General features: G+C 48.5%; 1 protein-coding gene across 3 annotated transcripts in view; it reads left to right on the top strand.

Moving 5' to 3' along the window:
• HK1 (hexokinase 1) overlaps nt 1-19,712 on the top strand; it is a 1,728,681-nt gene that overhangs the window by 488,408 nt on the left and 1,220,561 nt on the right. The gene's annotated exons all lie outside the window — the stretch shown is intronic.

Here is a 19,712-nt window from a genome sequence, read left to right as displayed (position 1 = left end):
TTCCCCCCAACATGATCCCCCCCCCCCCCTGTGGAAGACAAAGGAATCTGACTGTGCAGGCAAGCTAGGGGACACACGTCCCACTGTGTCCCCCATCCGGATTTGAGTCATGGACTGCCCTATGGGCCTTGTATATATTGACATTTATGATGATTATTACTTACATCCTGCTGAATAAAGCTATTTGTTTTTTCCATGGAACACTACTGTTTATCTGGTATTGCTGTTGGTGGACCTGCTCCATGATTTTGGGTGGTGATAATGTGTTGGGTGTGTGGGAAATGTAGTCTTGTGCTGGTCATAGGGTGGACCCTGGTATCTGTGTGCCATCTCAAGCTGTTGGCTAAATTACTTTGTTCATGTAAGCAGTTACTGCATGGTGACATCGTCCCAAGGTGTGTTCCTTCCTCTGTGTAACCTGACATCTTCCCTGCAGGGTGTTTCCAATATGTGGTGCTGAGCTGTGTCTACATCAGCTGGGTGTGTGACAGACTCCTTCAACTTTGCACATGCATGCTGAGCGATGTCTCCACCTGCATCATTCGTGGCATCCTTGGTGGTCACTGTACTTGTGTATGTAGACTGTTGACATGACTTCATGTGGACATGTTCTCTTTTAGGCGCTATGCATGTGTGTACTCCCAGCCTCGCACAGATGTGGTACATGTACTGCAGGGTCTTTGTGCACCTGACTGACATTTGTGGGCATTGTATCTGTGGGTACTCCACCCTTTGCGTTCCATGGGCACTGCTGGGAGGACTCTACACCCACCCCTCCTGTGTCTGGGCACTGCTGGGAGGACTCTACACCCACCCCTCCTGTGTCTGGGCACTGCTGGGAGGACACTACACCCACCCCACCCCACCCCTCCTGCGTCTGGGCACTGCTGGGAGGACACTACACCCACCCCTCCTGCGTCTGGGCACTGCTGGGAGTGATAGGCACCCACCCCTCCTGCGTCTGGGCACTGCCGGGAGGACTCTGCACACACCCCTCCTGTGTCTGGGCACTGCTGGGAGGACTCTACACCCACCCCTCCTGTGTCTGGGCACTGCTGGGAGGACTCTACACCCACCCCTCCTGTGTCTGGGCACTGCTGGGAGGACACTACACCCACCCCTCCTGCATCTGGGCACTGCTGGGAGTGATAGGCACCCACCCCTCCTGCGTCTGGGCACTGCTGGGAGGACTCTGCACACACCCCTCCTGTGTCTGGGCACTGCTGGGAGTGATAGGCACCCACCCCTCCTGCGTCTGGGCACTGCTGGGAGGACTCTGCACCCACCCCTCCTGTGTCTGGGCACTGCTGGGAGTGATAGGCACCCACCGCCTCCTGCGTCTGGGCACTGCTGGGAGTGATAGGCACCCACCCCTCCTGCGTCTGGGCACTGCTGGGAGGACTCTGCACAAACCCCTCCTGTGTCTGGGCACTGCTGGGAGGACTCTACACCCACCCCTCCTGTGTCTGGGCACTGCTGGGAGGACTCTACACCCACCCCTCCTGTGTCTGGGCACTGCTGGGAGGACACTACACCCACCCCTCCTGCGTCTGGGCACTGCTGGGAGTGATAGGCACCCACCCCTCCTGCGTCTGGGCACTGCTGGGAGGACTCTGCACACACCCCTCCTGTGTCTGGGCACTGCTGCGAGGACTCTACACCCACCCCTCCTGTGTCTGGGCACTGCTGGGAGGACTCTACACCCACCCCTCCTGTGTCTGGGCACTGCTGGGAGGACTCTACACCCACCCCTCCTGTGTCTGGGCACTGCTGGGAGGACACTACACCCACCCCTCCTGCGTCTGGGCACTGCTGGGAGTGATAGGCACCCACCCCTCCTGCGTCTGGGCACTGCTGGGAGGACTCTGCACACACCGCTCCTGTGTCTGGGCACTGCTGGGAGTGATAGGCACCCACCCCTCCTGCGTCTGGGCACTGCTGGGAGTGATAGGCACCCACCCCTCCTGCGTCTGGGCACTGCTGGGAGGACTCTGCACACACCCCTCCTGTGTCTGGGCACTGCTGGGAGTGATGGGCACCCACCCCTCCTGCGTCTGGGCACTGCTGGGAGGACTCTGCACACACCCCTCCTGCGTCTGGTCATGTACGCTCCATACATACACGGGTGGGGGTACGGTCCGTACATACACTGTTGGGGTGGGGGTACGCTCCATACATACGTGGGTGGGGGTACGGTCCGTACATACAAGGTTGGGGTGGGGGTACGCTCCATACATACGCGGGTGAGGGTACGGTCCGTACATACACTGTTGGGGGGGGGGGGGGTACGCTCCATACATACGCGGGTGAGGGTACGGTCCGTACATACACTGTTGGGGTGGGGGTACGCTCCATACATACGCGGGTGGGGGTACGGTCCGTACATACGCGGTTGGGGTGGGGGTACGCTCCATACATATGCGGGTGAGGGTACGGTCCGTACATACACTGTTGGGGTGGGGGTACGCTCCATACATACACGGGTGGGGGTACGGTCCGTACATACACGGTTGGGGTGGGGGTACGCTCCATACATACGCGGGTGAGGGTACGGTCCGTACATACACTGTTGGGGTGGGGGTACGCTCCATACATACACGGGTGGGGGTATGGTCCGTACATACACTTTTGGGGTGGGAGTACGCTCCATACATACGCGGGTGTGGGGGTACGGTCCGTACATACACTGTTGGGGTGGGGGTACGCTTCATACATACACGGGTGGGGGTACGGTCCGTACATACACTGTTGGGGTGGGGGTACGCTCCATACATACGCGGGTGGGGGTACGGTCCGTTTATACACTGTTGGGGTGGGGGTGGGGGTATGCTCCATACATACGCGGGTGGGGGTACGGTCCGTACATACACTGTTGGGGTGGGGGTACGCTCCATACATACGCGGGTGGGGGTACGGTTTGTACATACACTGTTGGGGTGGGGGTACGCTCCATACATACGCGGGTGGGGGTACGGTCCGTACGTACCCGTGCCCACGCTGTGGAATGCTTGTGCGGCCCGTACCCAGGCCTTTGGCACATGGGTATGGGCCGTACCGCCATTGTTGGGGTGACGTGGGTGTGGGCGTGGTACGACTCGTACCCACGCTCTTAAGGCGTGGGTACGGTACGTACCTGTATTGTTGTGTTGCCGGTTCGTGTCGTCGCCCACTTCCGTTGTGGCGGACGCTGGCGTTGCTGGACACGCCCCCACCCCCTCGAAGTGACCAGGGCCTGGAGGTCAGGTATGTCCAGGGCATGTGTGCTGTGTGACTTGGGTGGGGGTTTTGTGTCCTGCCCCTGCCCCCCCCTTTGCCCCTGGGTGTTGTTCTGACCTTCTGCGGCGTCTGCGTCAGTACCTGTAGAGGAGGTCGACTGCTATGAGGGCCGGGATGACACGTAGGTTCGGGTCCATGTCTGTCCGTCGCGTACAGGTTGTGACGGGGCAGGGGACATGACTGAGGAGGACTCACCTGTTTGGCCATATTGGTCACATGACCCCTCTATATCGCTTTATGTTCATACACAGGCTGGCGAGGAGCGAGAGCAACCGCAGGACTGGATTTACAGCCCTCAGCCAGACTGGACTCAGAAAGAGGTACCGGGTGCCTTTAAGAGGGAGATCCCATGCGACGAGACACCTCCCCTGGATGACGCGTCCTGTAGCGGGACTTCAAAAGAGAACAGGAACAGGAAGTTGGCGGACGGCGTTTCCCCGGAGTTGGAGAGTGAGCTGGAGTGGAGGAGAAGAGCGACGGTGAGCGGAGAGGAGTACGGGACATCGGAGGAGAACGAGTTGGAGTGGCGGAAGAGGAGCAGACTGGAGCGGACGGCAGAGCCGAGACCGAAGAGCCTACGGGAGCCGAGAACGACAAGCCAGGAGGCCACCGATTCCGCGAGGCGCCCTGCCACGTTCCCAGGGGAGGAGCGTGGCTGGAGCAGGTACGGGGGAAAGTCGCAGGCTGGGTGGGGAAGGGAAAATCCTCTTAAAGCACTGATAACCTCGAAAAGCCCGCCATCACCCCCTATTCCCAAATCCCCTCCCCTGAGCACTTAGACACCAATTAGACTCTCGCTGCACGGTGTCCCTCACTCCTGGACCCTTCATTGCTTCGCTGGGCGACATCGCCGAACACGTGATTTCCTTTTGTTTTCTTTTGGGTTATACCGGGGAAGAGAAACCTGTCCAGAACGACTAACAGGGAGAGAGGGACGACGGGAACACCTGCAGTGATTCGACCTACCCTGAACACGTCAGAGCAGCCCCTGGTTCACTGGATGAGAAAGACTGTTACACTTGGCAATAAAAGCCTACTTTGAAACCCCTTACCTTCTTGTGCAGCGTGTCTGTCACCCCGAACCCACTACACTGGTGTCAGAAGTGGGATTACGCCATCTGGATGGACAAGATGGACGCCCTCATCCAACACCTCGTGAAAGGGCAGGAGAAATTGGAATGGGCTATCCAACGACAGATGACGTCAGCCCAAGCGGACAGGGAGGTGTTTCAGACCACTGTCAATGCCCAGCTGGAACACCTGCAGAAAGTAGGCACAGCTCCTCCCCTCTCGATGCCCCTAGAACACCGCCCCCCTCACGTCCCAAACCCGTCAGGGATTGCTCTACAGAAGTATCTTCCGGGGGATGACCCAGATGTATATTTAATGAACTTTGAACGGGCCGCACGAGCACTGGGATGGCCCGAAGATAAGTGGCCCTTCTTTTTGGCTCCCCTACTGACAGGCGAAGCTCAGTTCGCCTACCAGGTGGCTAACCCCACAGGTACCGTGCCTTACTATACGATCAAGGAGATCATCCTGGATCATCTAGGACTTGATGGGGAGGCCTATAGAGTGCGTTTCAGAAGGGAACATGGTTTGCCTGGGGAGAATCCCAAGACATTGTTCTTCCGGCTCAAGATGGCAGCCGACAAATGGTTGAAGCCTTTGATAAGCACCAAAGAGGAGGTAATGACGAAAATATACCTCGAGCAATTTATGGAAGCGTTGCCTTATGGCACCCAAAGGTGGCTGAGACAACATTCTGGACTAACCCCTGAACAGGCCATAGACATGGCCACCAACTACTCGAGAGCCCAGCCAAGAGCAGCAGGATGGGAAGGCGAGAAGGGACAAAAAGGGGGGAATCTCGGAAAAGGGGAAAAGAAACTCAAGGGTACGCCCGAGCCTCCTAGACCCCGACCAATACGGGTGGAGGGTCCACCGGTCAGGGGCCCACAGTGCTTCGACTGTGGTGAATGGGGGCACATTGCCAGACTCTGTCCAAGGAAGCGTATAGCGGAGGAACCGATGGAGGTCGGATATTTGCCCAGGTCCATCTTATATTCAGCAGAGTTGGGGCATTCTTTTTATGTAAGTTTAAACCTGAATGGTAGGGTGGTTAGAGCATTGCTTGATTCGGGCTGTCGGCAGTCCGTAGTACAAAAACACCTGGTCCTCCCTCATCAGTATGTACCGGGGGCAGTTGTACACATCCGCTGCGTACATGGTGACGTGAGACCTTACCCTCTCGCCCAGGTAACCCTTCATCACCGAGACAAAAAGCCGTGTACCGTGAAAGTTGGGGTGGTGGAGTCCTTGCCCGAAGAAATGCTGCTGGGGGTGGATAATCCTGAGTTTCTTCCCTTGTTCCCGGGATCTAGTTCAGAGCCGCCCTTGAGGACTGGGGTAATAAGGACAGCCCTCATGTCTCCCGAACCCTGGGTCCTAGACCGCAGTTTTCGGTTTGCACAGGCCAACGACACCACGCTATTTAATGCATGGGAAAGCGCCCACAGGTCCGACTCCCAGGGGACAACGCAGTACCCTCGTTTCCTCATAAAAAGCGGGCTCTTGTACAGGGAGGGAGCAGAGGGAGCAAAACCCCAGCTACTGGTTCCAGTGTCCTTTAGGGAGCAGGTCCTCTTCTTTGCTCACGCGCATCTTACCGCTGGGCATAGTGGGAAGGAAAAGACCACGGACAACATAACCCACTTCTTCTATTGGCCGGGAGTATATAAGGATGTCTACACTTATTGCATGCGATGTGAGACCTGTCAGAGGAAGAATGCACATCGTCCTCCTGCAGCCCCGTTACATCCCTTACCTTCCATTGGCACGCCGTTCGAAAGGGTGGGGATGGACCTGATCGGGCCATTACCGAAGACTGCAAAGGGGCATGTGTACGCGCTGGTGGTCGTGGACTACGCCACCCGGTTCGTGGAAGCTTTTCCACTGCGGACCCCGACTACCAGCCTCATAGCGGAGAAGTTCGTCGAGCTGTTCTCCAGGGTGGGGTTCCCGAAAGAAATCCTTACAGACCAAGGCACCCCTTTTACATCCAAGCTCATGAAAGAGGTCTGCAAAACCCTGGATATACACCAGTTACGGACTTCCGTATATCATCCACAAACGGATGGCCTCGTGGAGAGGTATAATCAAAGCCTAAAGAACACCCTTAAGAAAATGCTCACGGCAGAGGGACGTGACTGGGACCGATTGTTGCCTCTGGCGTTATACGTCTTGCGAGCACAAAAGCAGAGCAGTTTGGGCTTCTCGGCCTTCGAGCTCCTATACGGGCGACAACCAAGGTCCCTCTTGGAGATCACCAAAGACGTATGGGAATCAGAGGGAGAAGACGAACAGAAGTCCCTGCTGGACTACACCAACCGGCTCAGGTCCAAGCTAGGAAAACTAAGGACCCTCGCCTGTTCCAACCTAGAACAACAGCAAACCCGTCAAAAAAAGTACTATGATCGGGGAACTAAGCTACGGAAGCTACAGAAAGGTGACTGGGCCCTACTGCTCCTACCGGGAATAGCCGATAAGAGAAAACAAGAGTGGAAGGGTCCATATGAGGTCGTGGATACCATTGGAGACACGACCTACAGACTGCGGTTGTCCCCTACCAAAACTCAAACGTATCATGTGAACCTATTAAAGAAATGGATTGGACCGCCACCGAAAACAGCCCATCTACTTATTCCCACGGGTGAGAGCCCGACGTCCAAGATAGATGAGCTCGTCGTGAACGAAGGACTGTCCCCACACCAGAAGAAGGAATTAAGGGATGCGCTAATACCATACAGAGACACCTTTTCGGACCTCCCTGGTAGAACTACGCTGGTGGAGCACAGCATTGAGACCCATCCCGGCAAGAAAGTAAGACAAAGACCCTACAGGATCCCGGCGGCCCGAAGGGAAGCCATACGTAACGAGGTACGCGACATGCTGGAGTTAGGTGTGATCCAGCCTTCCCGGAGCGATTGGGCCTCGCCGATCGTAATGGTCCCGAAACCCGACGGGTCCAGACGTTTTTGTATGGACTTCCGCGCGTTGAACGCCATCTCTACATTCGATGCATATCCGATCCCACGAGTGGACGAGCTCATCGAGAAATTAGGCGACGCAGTATACATCACCACGCTAGACCTAACGAAGGGGTACTGGCAGGTACCCCTCAGAAAAGAGGACAGGAAGAAAACTGCATTCATCACGGAAGAGGGACTATTCGAGTTCACAGTCCTTCCATTCGGGCTCCATGGGGCGCCTGCCACCTTCCAGCGTTTGATGAACACCCTACTTCAGCCCTATGCCGCCTTCTGTTCCGCATATCTGGATGATATCGTCATTCACAGTACACAATGGGAAGGCCACTTGCAACATGTTCAAACAATCCTGGCGGCACTCCAGAAAGCCGGCCTCCACGTCAACGCAAAGAAGTCTCGAGCTGCTTTCCAGCGAGTGAACTACCTGGGTTTTGTCTTAGGTGAGGGAACCATCACCCCCCAAGAAGAGAAAATCAGAGCCATCGAAGGCACCCCTTTCCCACGCTCCCGTAGAGACCTAAGAGCTTTCCTGGGGTTTATAGGCTACTATAGACGGTTTATCCCAGGCTTTTCGGCTGTAGCCGCCCCCCTGACCAATCTATTAACAAAAACGGCCAAAAACCGAGACCTAACAAACCCCTCCCCCGAAGCTGAACAGGCGTTCTTCGATCTGAAAAAAGCCATAACTTCTCAACCAGTCCTCGCCTCCCCCGATTTCACCAAACCCTTCATCCTTGCCACAGATGCCTCAAATGTGGGGGTGGGGGCTGTTTTATCGCAGGTGGGGTTGGACGGGCTGGAACACCCTATACTGTTCGTCAGTAGGAAGCTCTTTCCTAGGGAGATGAAATACCCCACTGTGGAACGTGAGTGCTTGGCCATCAAGTGGGCTGTAGATAAGTTACAATACTACCTGGAAGGGAGGCCCTTCGTGTTATACACGGACCATGCCCCGCTACGATGGATGTATCAGAACAGAAGCCTCAATCCCCGTGTACTGCGCTGGTTCCTGTCTCTGCAGCCATATTCATTTACGGTGAAACACAGGAAGGGAAGGGACAATGGCAATGCGGATTTTGTCTCCCGAGTCTTCCCTCTCCCCGAACGGGAGACGCAAGGGGGGGAGGTATGTGACGGGGCAGGGGACATGACTGAGGAGGACTCACCTGTTTGGCCATATTGGTCACATGACCCCTCTATATCGCTTTATGTTCATACTCAGGCTGGCGAGGAGCGAGAGCAACCGCAGGACTGGATTTACAGCCCTCAGCCAGACTGGACTCAGAAAGAGGTACCGGGTGCCTTTAAGAGGGAGATCCCATGCGACGAGACTCCTCCCCTGGATGACGCGTCCTGTAGCGGGACTTCAAAGGAGAACAGGAACAGGAAGTTGGCGGACGGCGTTTCCCCGGAGTTGGAGAGTGAGCTGGAGTGGAGGAGAAGAGCGACGGTGAGCGGAGAGGAGTACGGGACATCGGAGGAGAACGAGTTGGAGTGGCGGAAGAGGAGCAGACTGGAGCGGACGGCGGAGCCGAGAGCCGAGACCGAAGAGCCTACGGGAGCCGAGAACGACAAGCCAGGAGGCCACCGATTCCGCGAGGCGCCCTGCCACGTTCCCAGGGGAGGAGCGTGGCTGGAGCAGGTACGGGGGAAAGTCGCAGGCTGGGTGGGGAAGGGAAAATCCTCTTAAAGCACTGATAACCTCGAAAAGCCCGCCATCACCCCCTATTCCCAAATCCCCTCCCCTGAGCACTTAGACACCAATTAGACTCTCGCTGCACGGTGTCCCTCACTCCTGGACCCTTCATTGCTTCGCTGGGCGACATCGCCTAACACGTGATTTCCTTTTGTTTTCTTTTGGGTTATACCGGGGAAGAGAAACCTGTCCAGAACGACTAACAGGGAGAGAGGGACGACGGGAACACCTGCAGTGATTCGACCTACCCTGAACACGTCAGAGCAGCCCCTGGTTCACTGGATGAGAAAGACTGTTACACTTGGCAATAAAAGCCTACTTTGAAACCCCTTACCTTCTTGTGCAGCGTGTCTGTCACCCCGAACCCACTACACAGGTGCTCCTTGTGCGCGTCGTCCTGATTTCCCGGCAGTTTTTGGCTGCCGGAAAATATTCTCCGTGCGGGGTGACGTCGGTGTGAATCGTACTTCCTGGTTTCGTGGAACGCAGGCTTTTCCGGATGTCATTTGTATGTTTATTTTCCTCGGTTGGTGTTTTTTACGAATGGTACGGAAATAGTGTTTCCGTGCGAATCGTACTTGCATGTTAGTGAAGTTTTACAACCGGGTACGAGTCGGACGGAGAAAACCCTCCGACCGACGGTTCGTACCCGGTTTTTCCAGGATCCGAATCGGCACCTAAATGGATTGGACAGAGAGGGTTAAAGTGGCACCAATTGATGCCATTGGTAAAATCCTTCATGCATATCCAACACCCTGACCTCATAATAGTGCACTGTGGTGGCAATGACCTAGGTACTTTGACTGGGATAGGTCTGGAAATGCTCATGAAGGACACCTTTGCAGAACTGATTTCACTTTTCCCCAAAACTACCTTTGTGTATTCTAACATATGCCAAAGGCAGAAATGGAACTGGTCCGATCATTTTTGTCCACAAATTGAAAAATCTAGGAAACATGTGAATAAATCTGTTTCTGCTTTTCTCCGAGACTATAGAATGGGGTCCATTTTCAATAACAATCTGCGCTTTCGTATGCAAGAGATGTATAGGAGAGATGGAGTACACTTTACTGAGGAAGGAAACAGTCTTCCTCAACAACTTTAGACTCTGTATAGATACTTACTTATGAGTACCAAAAACTCTCAATGAACACAACGACTCTTTCTAGAGCCACTCAAGAACAAAGCACTTAAGCTTGATGTTTATCTCCAAAAAATGTAAAAAAACAAATTTCCTTGGATCCGCGCACCCAACGCATTAGGAACCGCTCACCCATCGCGAGAGAATCCGTGCACCCAACGCGATAGGATGCGCGCACCCTGCGCGCATTTCGCCGCTTTTTTTTAATAAAATAAAAAGGGGGCCCCGGGGGGTCCTTCTGGGACCCCCTAAGCAGATCTACACACTTATTCCCCTTGCTTCTTCAGCCTCGCTTCTACCGAGGCAGAAAATGGCCGCCAACAGTTCCTGGTTTTGAATGTAGACAGACACTCGACAGTCAATTAGCATTCAGCGCGTGATCGTCAGGGTGCGCTTACGGTGCGGGGAGGGTGCGCCTACGGTACGGGTAGGGTGCACGGATCCTCCGGCCATAGATATCACTAACTATTTTACCCTACATTTCTCAGGAACTACTGAACAGATTCACACCATTTATGCAAAAGGCACGAGTCTGAACTGAGGACTACCTCTTTGCCAAATTTGGTGTAATTCCGTTCAGCAGTTCGGGCTGTAGCTGTGACAACAGACCCTATGGGAAATTGCATGGGGAAAACACGTTTTGGGACCCCCCTTTTTTCTCGGCCCCCGCTTGACGAATCACCACAAAACTTTCAGGGTAGGAGCGCAGCGGAGCTGGCTAAAAGTTTGGAAAATTTCGCGAAGATTCGTCAATCGGCGCCAGACTTATTGGGAATAGAATGTTGCGGATTTCCTATGGAAAATAGGTCCTAACTATAACTATCTACTGGCGACCGCCAGTAGATAATATATATATATATATCCAGAGCACTCCTTCGCCTACGCCTTGGAAAGCGCCTGTAAATCCACAGAAAGGAGCACGGACCACAATTCAATGCATACGATAGTTGTTTATTTCACTCAAGGTATGCCAGCCATGACGCGTTTCGACTCCGTGGAGCCTTGATCACATGACACGCCATGAAGTCACCTGCTCATTTAAATACATGTTTTTCTTCTCTCTTTTTTTGCATAGTTACAACTTCCGGTCAGTGTTAAAGTGACAGTGCTTTCAGTGCATATTTACAAATCTCGTGCGGGGTTGGTTGGAACACATCTCTATATATATATATATATATATATATATATATATATATATATATATATATATATTCACTGAAAAAAACATAGGTTTCAGAGACGTTATAGTTAGAGATTAGCATTTAAAAAATCTTGAGAATTCACAGAAAAAGCCATAGGTTTCAGTGGTGTTATAGTTAGCTGGCCATTTCACTCGTACAAAATCATAGAAATACCTTCGTTCTAGTTAGTTCTGCTAACTATAACTCGCGCGCCTGCAATGCACTGCTGATGATGCATCATTCATGACCTGGTCAGTGACCTCACTGATGACATCTCAAATGACATCACTGATAACCTCATCCAGTGAATGTGGTTTAGTTTGAAATTTAAATATGTATTATATATATACCAATCTGTATTGAAGATTGAGTGGATATATAACTGTCTGGATGGAGGATTTAGTAGCTGTCTGACTGTCTGTTTAAGTGAGTAAAAGTGTCTCACTTAATACATGGATTAGTAACTAAACTATGTGAATGTGTGCATCACTGTCTGTTGATGTATAACATGCTGCATCAGTTGGTCACTAAGTACATGAGTGTGCATATTAGTTATTGATTAGTTGGGTGAGTATTTGTATGGGACACTGAGTTTGTGTGTGGTTGGATGCGGTGTGTGTAACTATGCATAGATGTGTGAATGGTTGATTGACTAGGTGTATAGGTTTAAGAGTGCATGTGGAAAAAGTTGTTTGGCTGACTGAGTGTATTTATTTGTGTGTTGGTGAGCGAATATATGTTTTAGTTGTACATCTTCAACAAAGTAAAAAAATAAAAGGCATTGTATGTGAGAGTTGGTGTATATAAATAAGTATGTGTAAGAGTCAGTGATTGTGAGAGTAACTATATGAATGAGTGTATAATTGTAATGGTGATTTCTTAACATATTAACTATGAGTTACTATGTGTTTGAATAAATTAGGTGTTGTTGAATAATTGTGTAAGTGAGTAAATGTAAGTGTGATTAGTTTTTTTCATGAGTGAGTAGGATGACTGCATAACCGACTAAGATGACTGCTGATGTGTCAATGTCTATATATGTGTATTAGTGCATTTGATAGTGTTCTATTAATTAGTGACTGCATGTATAAATGATTCTGTTGTTGAATGGGTAGTTGTGTGTGTAGACTTAGGAATCAGTGGGTATGTAGTAACTGGTATTGGTGTGTCAATGGTTTCAAATATGGTACTCTGTATTTTACAGTGAGTGATGAAAGGTTATACTAGTGTATGATGAGGTTTATCAGATTGTCACATGGATGATGTCACTGACCTTGTCATGAATGATGCAGTATGTGACATCAGCAGTACATTGCGGGAGCATGAGTTATAGTTAGCAGAACTAACTAGAACGGAGGAATTTCTATGGTTTTGTTCGAGTGAAATGGCCAGCTAACTACAACACCCCTGAAACCTATGGTTTTTTCTGTGAATTTCTTAGGTTTTTTTACATGCTAATTTCTAACTATAACGTCTCTGAAACCTATGGTTTTTTCAGTGAATTTCAAAGCTTTTTTAAATGCTAATTTCTAAATATAACGTCTCTGAAACCTATGTTTTTTTTCAATGAATTTCAAAGGTTTTTTAAATGCTAATTTCTAAGTGTGATAGTAGTTATACCTATTTTTTTGTACTGATTTTCTACAGTTTTTTAACAGTTTATTTATAAATATTTTATTCACTAAATAACTTATATTTTTCGGAAAATTGCACATAACATTTTTAAAAAAATTCAAACTGAAATATTGATTCATTTTTTTGTTCATTTTTTATTAATATATTTATATTATTTTCTTTTATTTTTTTTTAAATCCAATTTTTTTTCGGAGTCCCGCACTCAAACCGTACACATCACAGTGGGTGCGTGGATTCTAGCCGCCATTTTAGAAAAGTCATGAAGGATCCGAGTACGGTGTGCGACGGCTGCGTGTTTTTCAGTTACATCATATACATTTAATATTACGTGAGGTGCGCGATTGGTATGCGACTAGTTCGCGACTCCTGCTCCCACGCTTTCACGACACATGCGCATTACGGTACGAGATGCTTGCGCGGTGGCGGGTCCTGCGTGACGTCATATACGTGCTGGGGCGCGCTGGGTGCGCGACTCCCGCAAAAAAATGTATGTTCCAAAATGATATGTATGTGTCTTTAATATACATATTAGGGCATCGTGAGTGCAGAGAACCAGGTCAGCAGAGCTGCTGTAGAGCCAGAGAAACCAGATCAGCAGAGCCGTTGTAGAGCCAGAGAACCAGGTCAGCAGAGATGCTCTAGAGCCTACGAAGCAGGTCAGCAGAGCTGCTCTACAGCCAGAGACCCAGGTCAGCAGAGCTGCTCTAGAGCCAGAGACGCAGGTCAGCAGAGCTGCTCTAGAGGCCGAGAACCAGGTCTGTAGAGCCAGAGAAACCAGATCAGCAGAACTGCTTTAGAGCCAGAGAACCAGGTCAGCAGAGCTCTTTAGAGGGAGAGAACCAGGTCAGCAGAGCTGCTCTAGAGCCAGAGAACCAGGTCAGCTGAGCTGCTTTAGAGCCACAGAACCAGGTCAGCAGAGCTGCTCTAGAGCCAGAGAAACCAGGTCAGCAGAGCTGCTTTAGAGGGAGAGAACCAGGTCAGCAGAGCTGCTTTAGATCCAGAGAACCAGGTCAGCAGAGCTGCTTTAGAGCCAGAGAACCAGGTCAGCAGAGCTGCTTTAGAGCCAGAGAACCAGGTCAGCAGAGCTGCTTTAGAGCCAGAGAACCAGGTCAGCAGAGCTGCTTTAGAGCCAGAGAACAAGGTCAGCAGATCTGCTTTATAGCCATAGAACCAGGTCAGTTGAGCTACTTTAGAGCCAGAGAACCAGGTCAGCAGAGCTGCTCTAGAGCCTAAGATCCAGGTCAGCAGAGCTGCTCTAGAGCCTAAGATCCAGGTCAGCAGAGCTGCTCTAGAGCCAGAGAACCAGGTCAGCAGAGCTGCTGTAGAGCCAGAGAAACAAGGTCACTAGAGCTGCTTTAGAGGTAGAGAATCAGGTCAGCAGAGCTGCTCTAGAAGGAGAGAACCAGGTCACCAGAGCTGCTCTAGAGCCAGAGAACCATGTCAGCAGAACTGCTTTAGAGCCATAGAACCGTGTCAGCAGAGCTGTTGTAGAGCCAGAGAACCAGATCAGCAGAGCTGCTCTAGAGTCAGAGAACCAGGTCAGCAGACCTGCTGTAGAGCCAGAGAAACCAGGTCAGCAGAGCTGCTTTAGAGGGAGAGAACCAGGTCACCAGAGCTGCTCTAGCTGACACTGACTGATTGACACTGACTGACTGACTGACGATGACTGACACTGATTTACTGACACTGACTGACTGACTGACTCTGACTGACTACTCTCCTCTACTCACTCTCTACTACTCTACTACTCTCTCTCTACTACTCTCTCTACTACTCTCTCTACTACTCATTCTACTACTCACTCTACTACTCTCTGCTACTCACTCTGCCACTCACTCTCTGCTACTCTCTCTTACTCACTCTACTACTCACTCTCTACTACTCACTCTGTACTACTCTCTACTACTCATTCTCTACTACTCACTCTACTACTCATTCTCTACTACTCACTCTACTACTCACTCTACTACTCACTCTCTGCTACTCTCTCTACTACTCTCTACTACTCACTCTGTACTCTCTATTATTCACTCTACTCCTCTCTACCTCTACACCTCTCTCTACCTCTCTACATGCACTCATATGCACATATATATATATATATATATGCAGATGCATTTATATATGTATGTGGGTATATATATATTTACACACACACACACACACACATATAAACATGTATATTATCTGCATATCTATATAAATACAAATATAAATGCATGCATACATATACATATATGCATACATATGCATGTTATGTACATGAAAGTTTGAAAAACACTAATACAAGCAAAGCTAAAAAGCCACCTAATTACAAACAGAATTGCTTTAACTTAAACGAGGGCGAGACCTATTGCATTTTCAATGCTTGTTTACTTTGGTTCCATCAAGAAGGCATTCAGATGTGTCTCTCATTTGCCATAAATTCTGAATGGTAGCACTCTAGTTGCTCATTAGATCACTGTAGTAAAGCTACTGCTCACCAGGGAAGTCTGCTGCTGCTATTCAAAGTGCACGTTTCAGTCTGCATGTCAGATGTTTTTTAATGAAATTTAAGAGGATTTGAGAAGTCAAAATGTGCCCTAATTTTCCTTTCTGCAGCACTAATCATAATTTCTATGCCAAAATGAACCCTCTCATTGTGTTCCTTTGCAAATTAAATGTTTTAAGTTTTACCACTTTATTCCAATCAAGATGGCTTCAGGTGTGCCATACTTTTGTCATAAGTAAGACTGTTAGCGCTCTAGTTGTTCTTTAGAACACTCTGGAACATTCTGTCATTGGACTATACCTGGGCTACATCTGGGTGATATTTGTGCTACATTTGGGCTCTTTTGTCTCTGGTGGCCATCTTGGGAGACTTCTTTGTTATGAAGTTTCCTAATTTCCTCTATTACTACAGTCTCCTCAGTAGGAATACTTTCAGTTTTTTACTTTGATTCCATCAAGAAGGCATTCAGATGTGTCACACATTTGCCATGAATTCAGAATGTTAGCACTCTAGTTGCTCATTAGAACACTCTGGGAAGCTGCAGTAGAACACAAAGGAATCAACTGACAGTCTCTGCCCTTGTTGGATGTACATGTTTTACTGAGAATGTCAGACTTCATTCTCACATGACTGAGAAAGATAATGTGAATTTACAGAAAATATGCTCTCAGTTAAACCTTCCAAACCTCTGTGGGAAAAGCATGAGAAAATAGTTTTCCCTCAAACATGATTCATGATATCACAGCAGAAGGCTTTTTCACATGGTAAAATCACCTTAGAACACACCACAATTCCTAAAACGAGTATGGTACCATCAACAAATGATTTATAATGTAACTAAAGTCTTAAAACCTACTATTAACTGCAATGCTTTTTAATGAGGTGCTATCATGTATATTGGTCCCAAGATGGCTGCCAACACTTCTTGGATGAAGTGCTGACAGCCAATCAGATCTCACGATGAGATGTGTGGTTAGGCTCCGCCCAGATATATCTATGATTTTACTTTTGATTTTCTCAGGAACTACTGAACGGATTTACACCATTTAACCAAAAGGCACGAGTGTGAACCAAGGGCTACCTTTTTGCCAAATTTGGTACAATTCCGTTCAGCAGTTCGGGCTGTAGCTGCGATTAAAGGTTCCTATGGAAAATTGCATGGGGAAAACACGTTTTGGGACACCCCTTTTTTCTCGGCCCCCGCTTGATGAATAACCCAGAGACTTTCAGGATAGGAGCGGACCGGAGCACCCCACTAGTTTTGATTTCGCGAAGATTCGTCAACTGGCGCCAAAGTTATTCCAAATAGAATGTTGCAGATTTCCAATGGGTAATAGGTCCTAACTAGAACTACCTACTGGCGACTGCCAGTAGGTAATAATATATATATAAATATATATATATATATATATATATATATATTATATCTACTGGCGATCGCCAGTAGATAGTTATAGTTACAACCTAGTTTCCATAGGAAATGTCAAAATTCTATTTTGAATAACTTTGGCGCCGGTTGACGAATCCTCGCGAAATTTTCAAAACTAATGGGGCGCTCTGCTCAGCTCCTACCCTGAAAGTCTCGGGTAGATTCGTCAAGCGGGGGCCGAGAAAAAGGGGGGGTCCCAAAACGCGTTTTCCCCATGCATTTTTCCATAGGACTTTTAGTCGCAGCTACAGCCCGAACGGCTGAACAGAATTACGTGAAATTTGGCAGAGAGGTAGCCATAAGGTCAAGGAAGTGCCTTTTTGCTGGTCTGGTGTAAATCTGTTCAGTATTTCCTGAGAAAATAGCATTTAAAAGCATATCCATATCTATAAGCGCGCACCGTGCGCGTACGGTAAAACGTACCGTACGCGCCCGCTGCCGTGCGCGAGCGCGATTCTGATTGGTTGTTAGATCTTAGTAAACATTCGAATCGGTCGAAACCAGGAAGTGTCGGCCGCCATTTTGTCTCTCGCAGTCTGAGGGGGTGAAAAACAAAGGTGGAGAACGTGAAAAGGGGGCAGGGTGGACAGTTCCTGACCCCCTAGCCTTTGTCAGGGGGTCCCAGAAGGACCCCCAAGGGCCAAAATTTCCTTTAATTTTTTGCGAAAAATCGCGGAGTACGCGTAGCGTGCGCGTACGGTAGAAACGGAAAAATTCCCCGAACTGCGTAACGTGGGTGCGCGAAGCGCACCGTGCGCCCACAGCGCGCGTACGGTACGCGCACGGTGAAAATCCTTTAAAAAAAATTAAAAATACAAACTTAGCATTTAAAAAACCGTACAAATTCACTGAAAAAACCCATAGGTTTCACACATGTTATAGTTACGAATTAGCATTTAAAAAACCTTGCAAATTCACTTAAAAAAACATAGGTTTCACACATGTTATAGTTAGCTGGACACTTCACTCGTAAAAAACCAATGAAATTCCCCCGTTATAGTTACTGCAGGCAACTATAACTCACGCGACCGCAATCCTCTGCTGATGACGACAGATATTACATCACTGATGACATATGTGTCTTTATGAAAAATAAATATTTGTAATATGAATATGTAATATGGTGATTTGTGCGCTATACAAAAATCTTTGATATTGACATATATGTATAGCTAAAGATTAATGGAAGAAGACATGGGTAAATAAGTGTCTAAATACAGTGATGTAATATCTGACGTCATCAGCAGAGGATTGCGGTTGCGTGAGTTATAGTTGCCTGCACTAACTATAACGGGGGAATTTCATTGGTTTTTTACGAGTGAAATGTCCAGCTAACTATAACATGTGTGAAACCTATGGTTTTTTAAGTGAATATATATATATATATATATATATATATATATATATATATATATATATATATATATATATATATATATATATATATATATATATATACGCGCTCCAATTGCACCTTTGAACGGGAACTCACTCGCGGACGGGTGCTTTAAATGTGGCGGTACATTCCAAAAATTATCACAGCTCGCATTCTCCAATATTAAAAGAAAAAATAAGCACTCACGAGGAACGCTCTCTCGGGATCTTTATTCCGACCAAACAAACGCGTTTCGGCGTCCTGCCTTCTTCGGTGTTTGTCAACACACCGGGAGGCCGCCATCTTTTATACACACTTTACATCAAATGCGTTACAAGAGAAAAGGGACTACATCCATGTAAGCGCTGTATGCGCCATCTTGTAACATTTCTTCCTTGTTAATTTCTATTATTTAGTACTTCGAATAGAAGAGACAAGTTTCCAGTGATTCCATATTCATTGCTATAGAATTAAAAAATTAAAAGCTTTTAGAATTGCTGAGATGATCATAAATCGTCATATTTGCATATTACGTGCCGTATATCGGCTTGGACACCACTTAATACCACATTTCTAAGCGAAGTCTTTTTACTCTATGCAAATCTACTGGTAATCACTAAATTCGTCTATTGCACCATATGCATGTTAGCTCATAATTCATCTCGCCGTGGATCGGCTTAGGTCCCTTATTATTATGTAATGCTCTTTTACTCATTTTGACATGTTACTCTCCTATTCTTTTATCATAACCTTGATAGACAATCAACAACTACTCTACAAAATTCAATACCAACATTACATTTCATTCAATAAAATCTTTATACTAGATGTATTGAAATTCATTATCTTCTCATCTCTCTCTTCCCTATTTTCCCCTTCCGTTGGTGTACATTTCCATAAATTCATAAATTCATAAACCTCACTTCAGATACCCAGATGTGATGCTAACTCCTCCCCACTGTTTAAACCCTTAGGAGATTTTGTCTGGCAGTCCACAATGTAGCGTGACTCTAGCCTTCGCAGTTTTTTCAGCCTATCCCCTCCTCTGATGTTTTCGGACACATGGTCTAAACCATAGAACTGTAATTGGTTCCTATTGCTAGAATGTTTCTCGGCATAGTGTCTCGCCACTGGGTATGATGCATCTTTTTTCGCTATTGCTCTTTGATGTTCTAATATGCGAATTTTCAAGGGGTGTATTGTGCTGCCTATATAGTGAGGTTTATGAATTTAAGGAAATGTACACTAACGGAATATTTAGAGCCCCGGAGGGGTGGCAGTCCCTGGGCCTTGTGGGGGGGCTTGAGCCCCCCCACCACCCCTCCCCCCACAGGTTATTTTTTTTTTGTTAAAAGCCCCAGGGGTGGCAGGTCCCTGGGGAGGAAGTGTACCCCCCCAACATTAAACTAAGAAGCCCCGGGGGGGGGGTGGCTGTCCCA

Source organism: Triturus cristatus, chromosome 1_2 (assembly GCF_964204655.1).
Source record: "Triturus cristatus chromosome 1_2, aTriCri1.1, whole genome shotgun sequence".
Taxonomy (NCBI): domain Eukaryota; kingdom Metazoa; phylum Chordata; class Amphibia; order Caudata; family Salamandridae; genus Triturus; species Triturus cristatus.
This window is presented reverse-complemented; position numbering and strand designations above follow the sequence as displayed.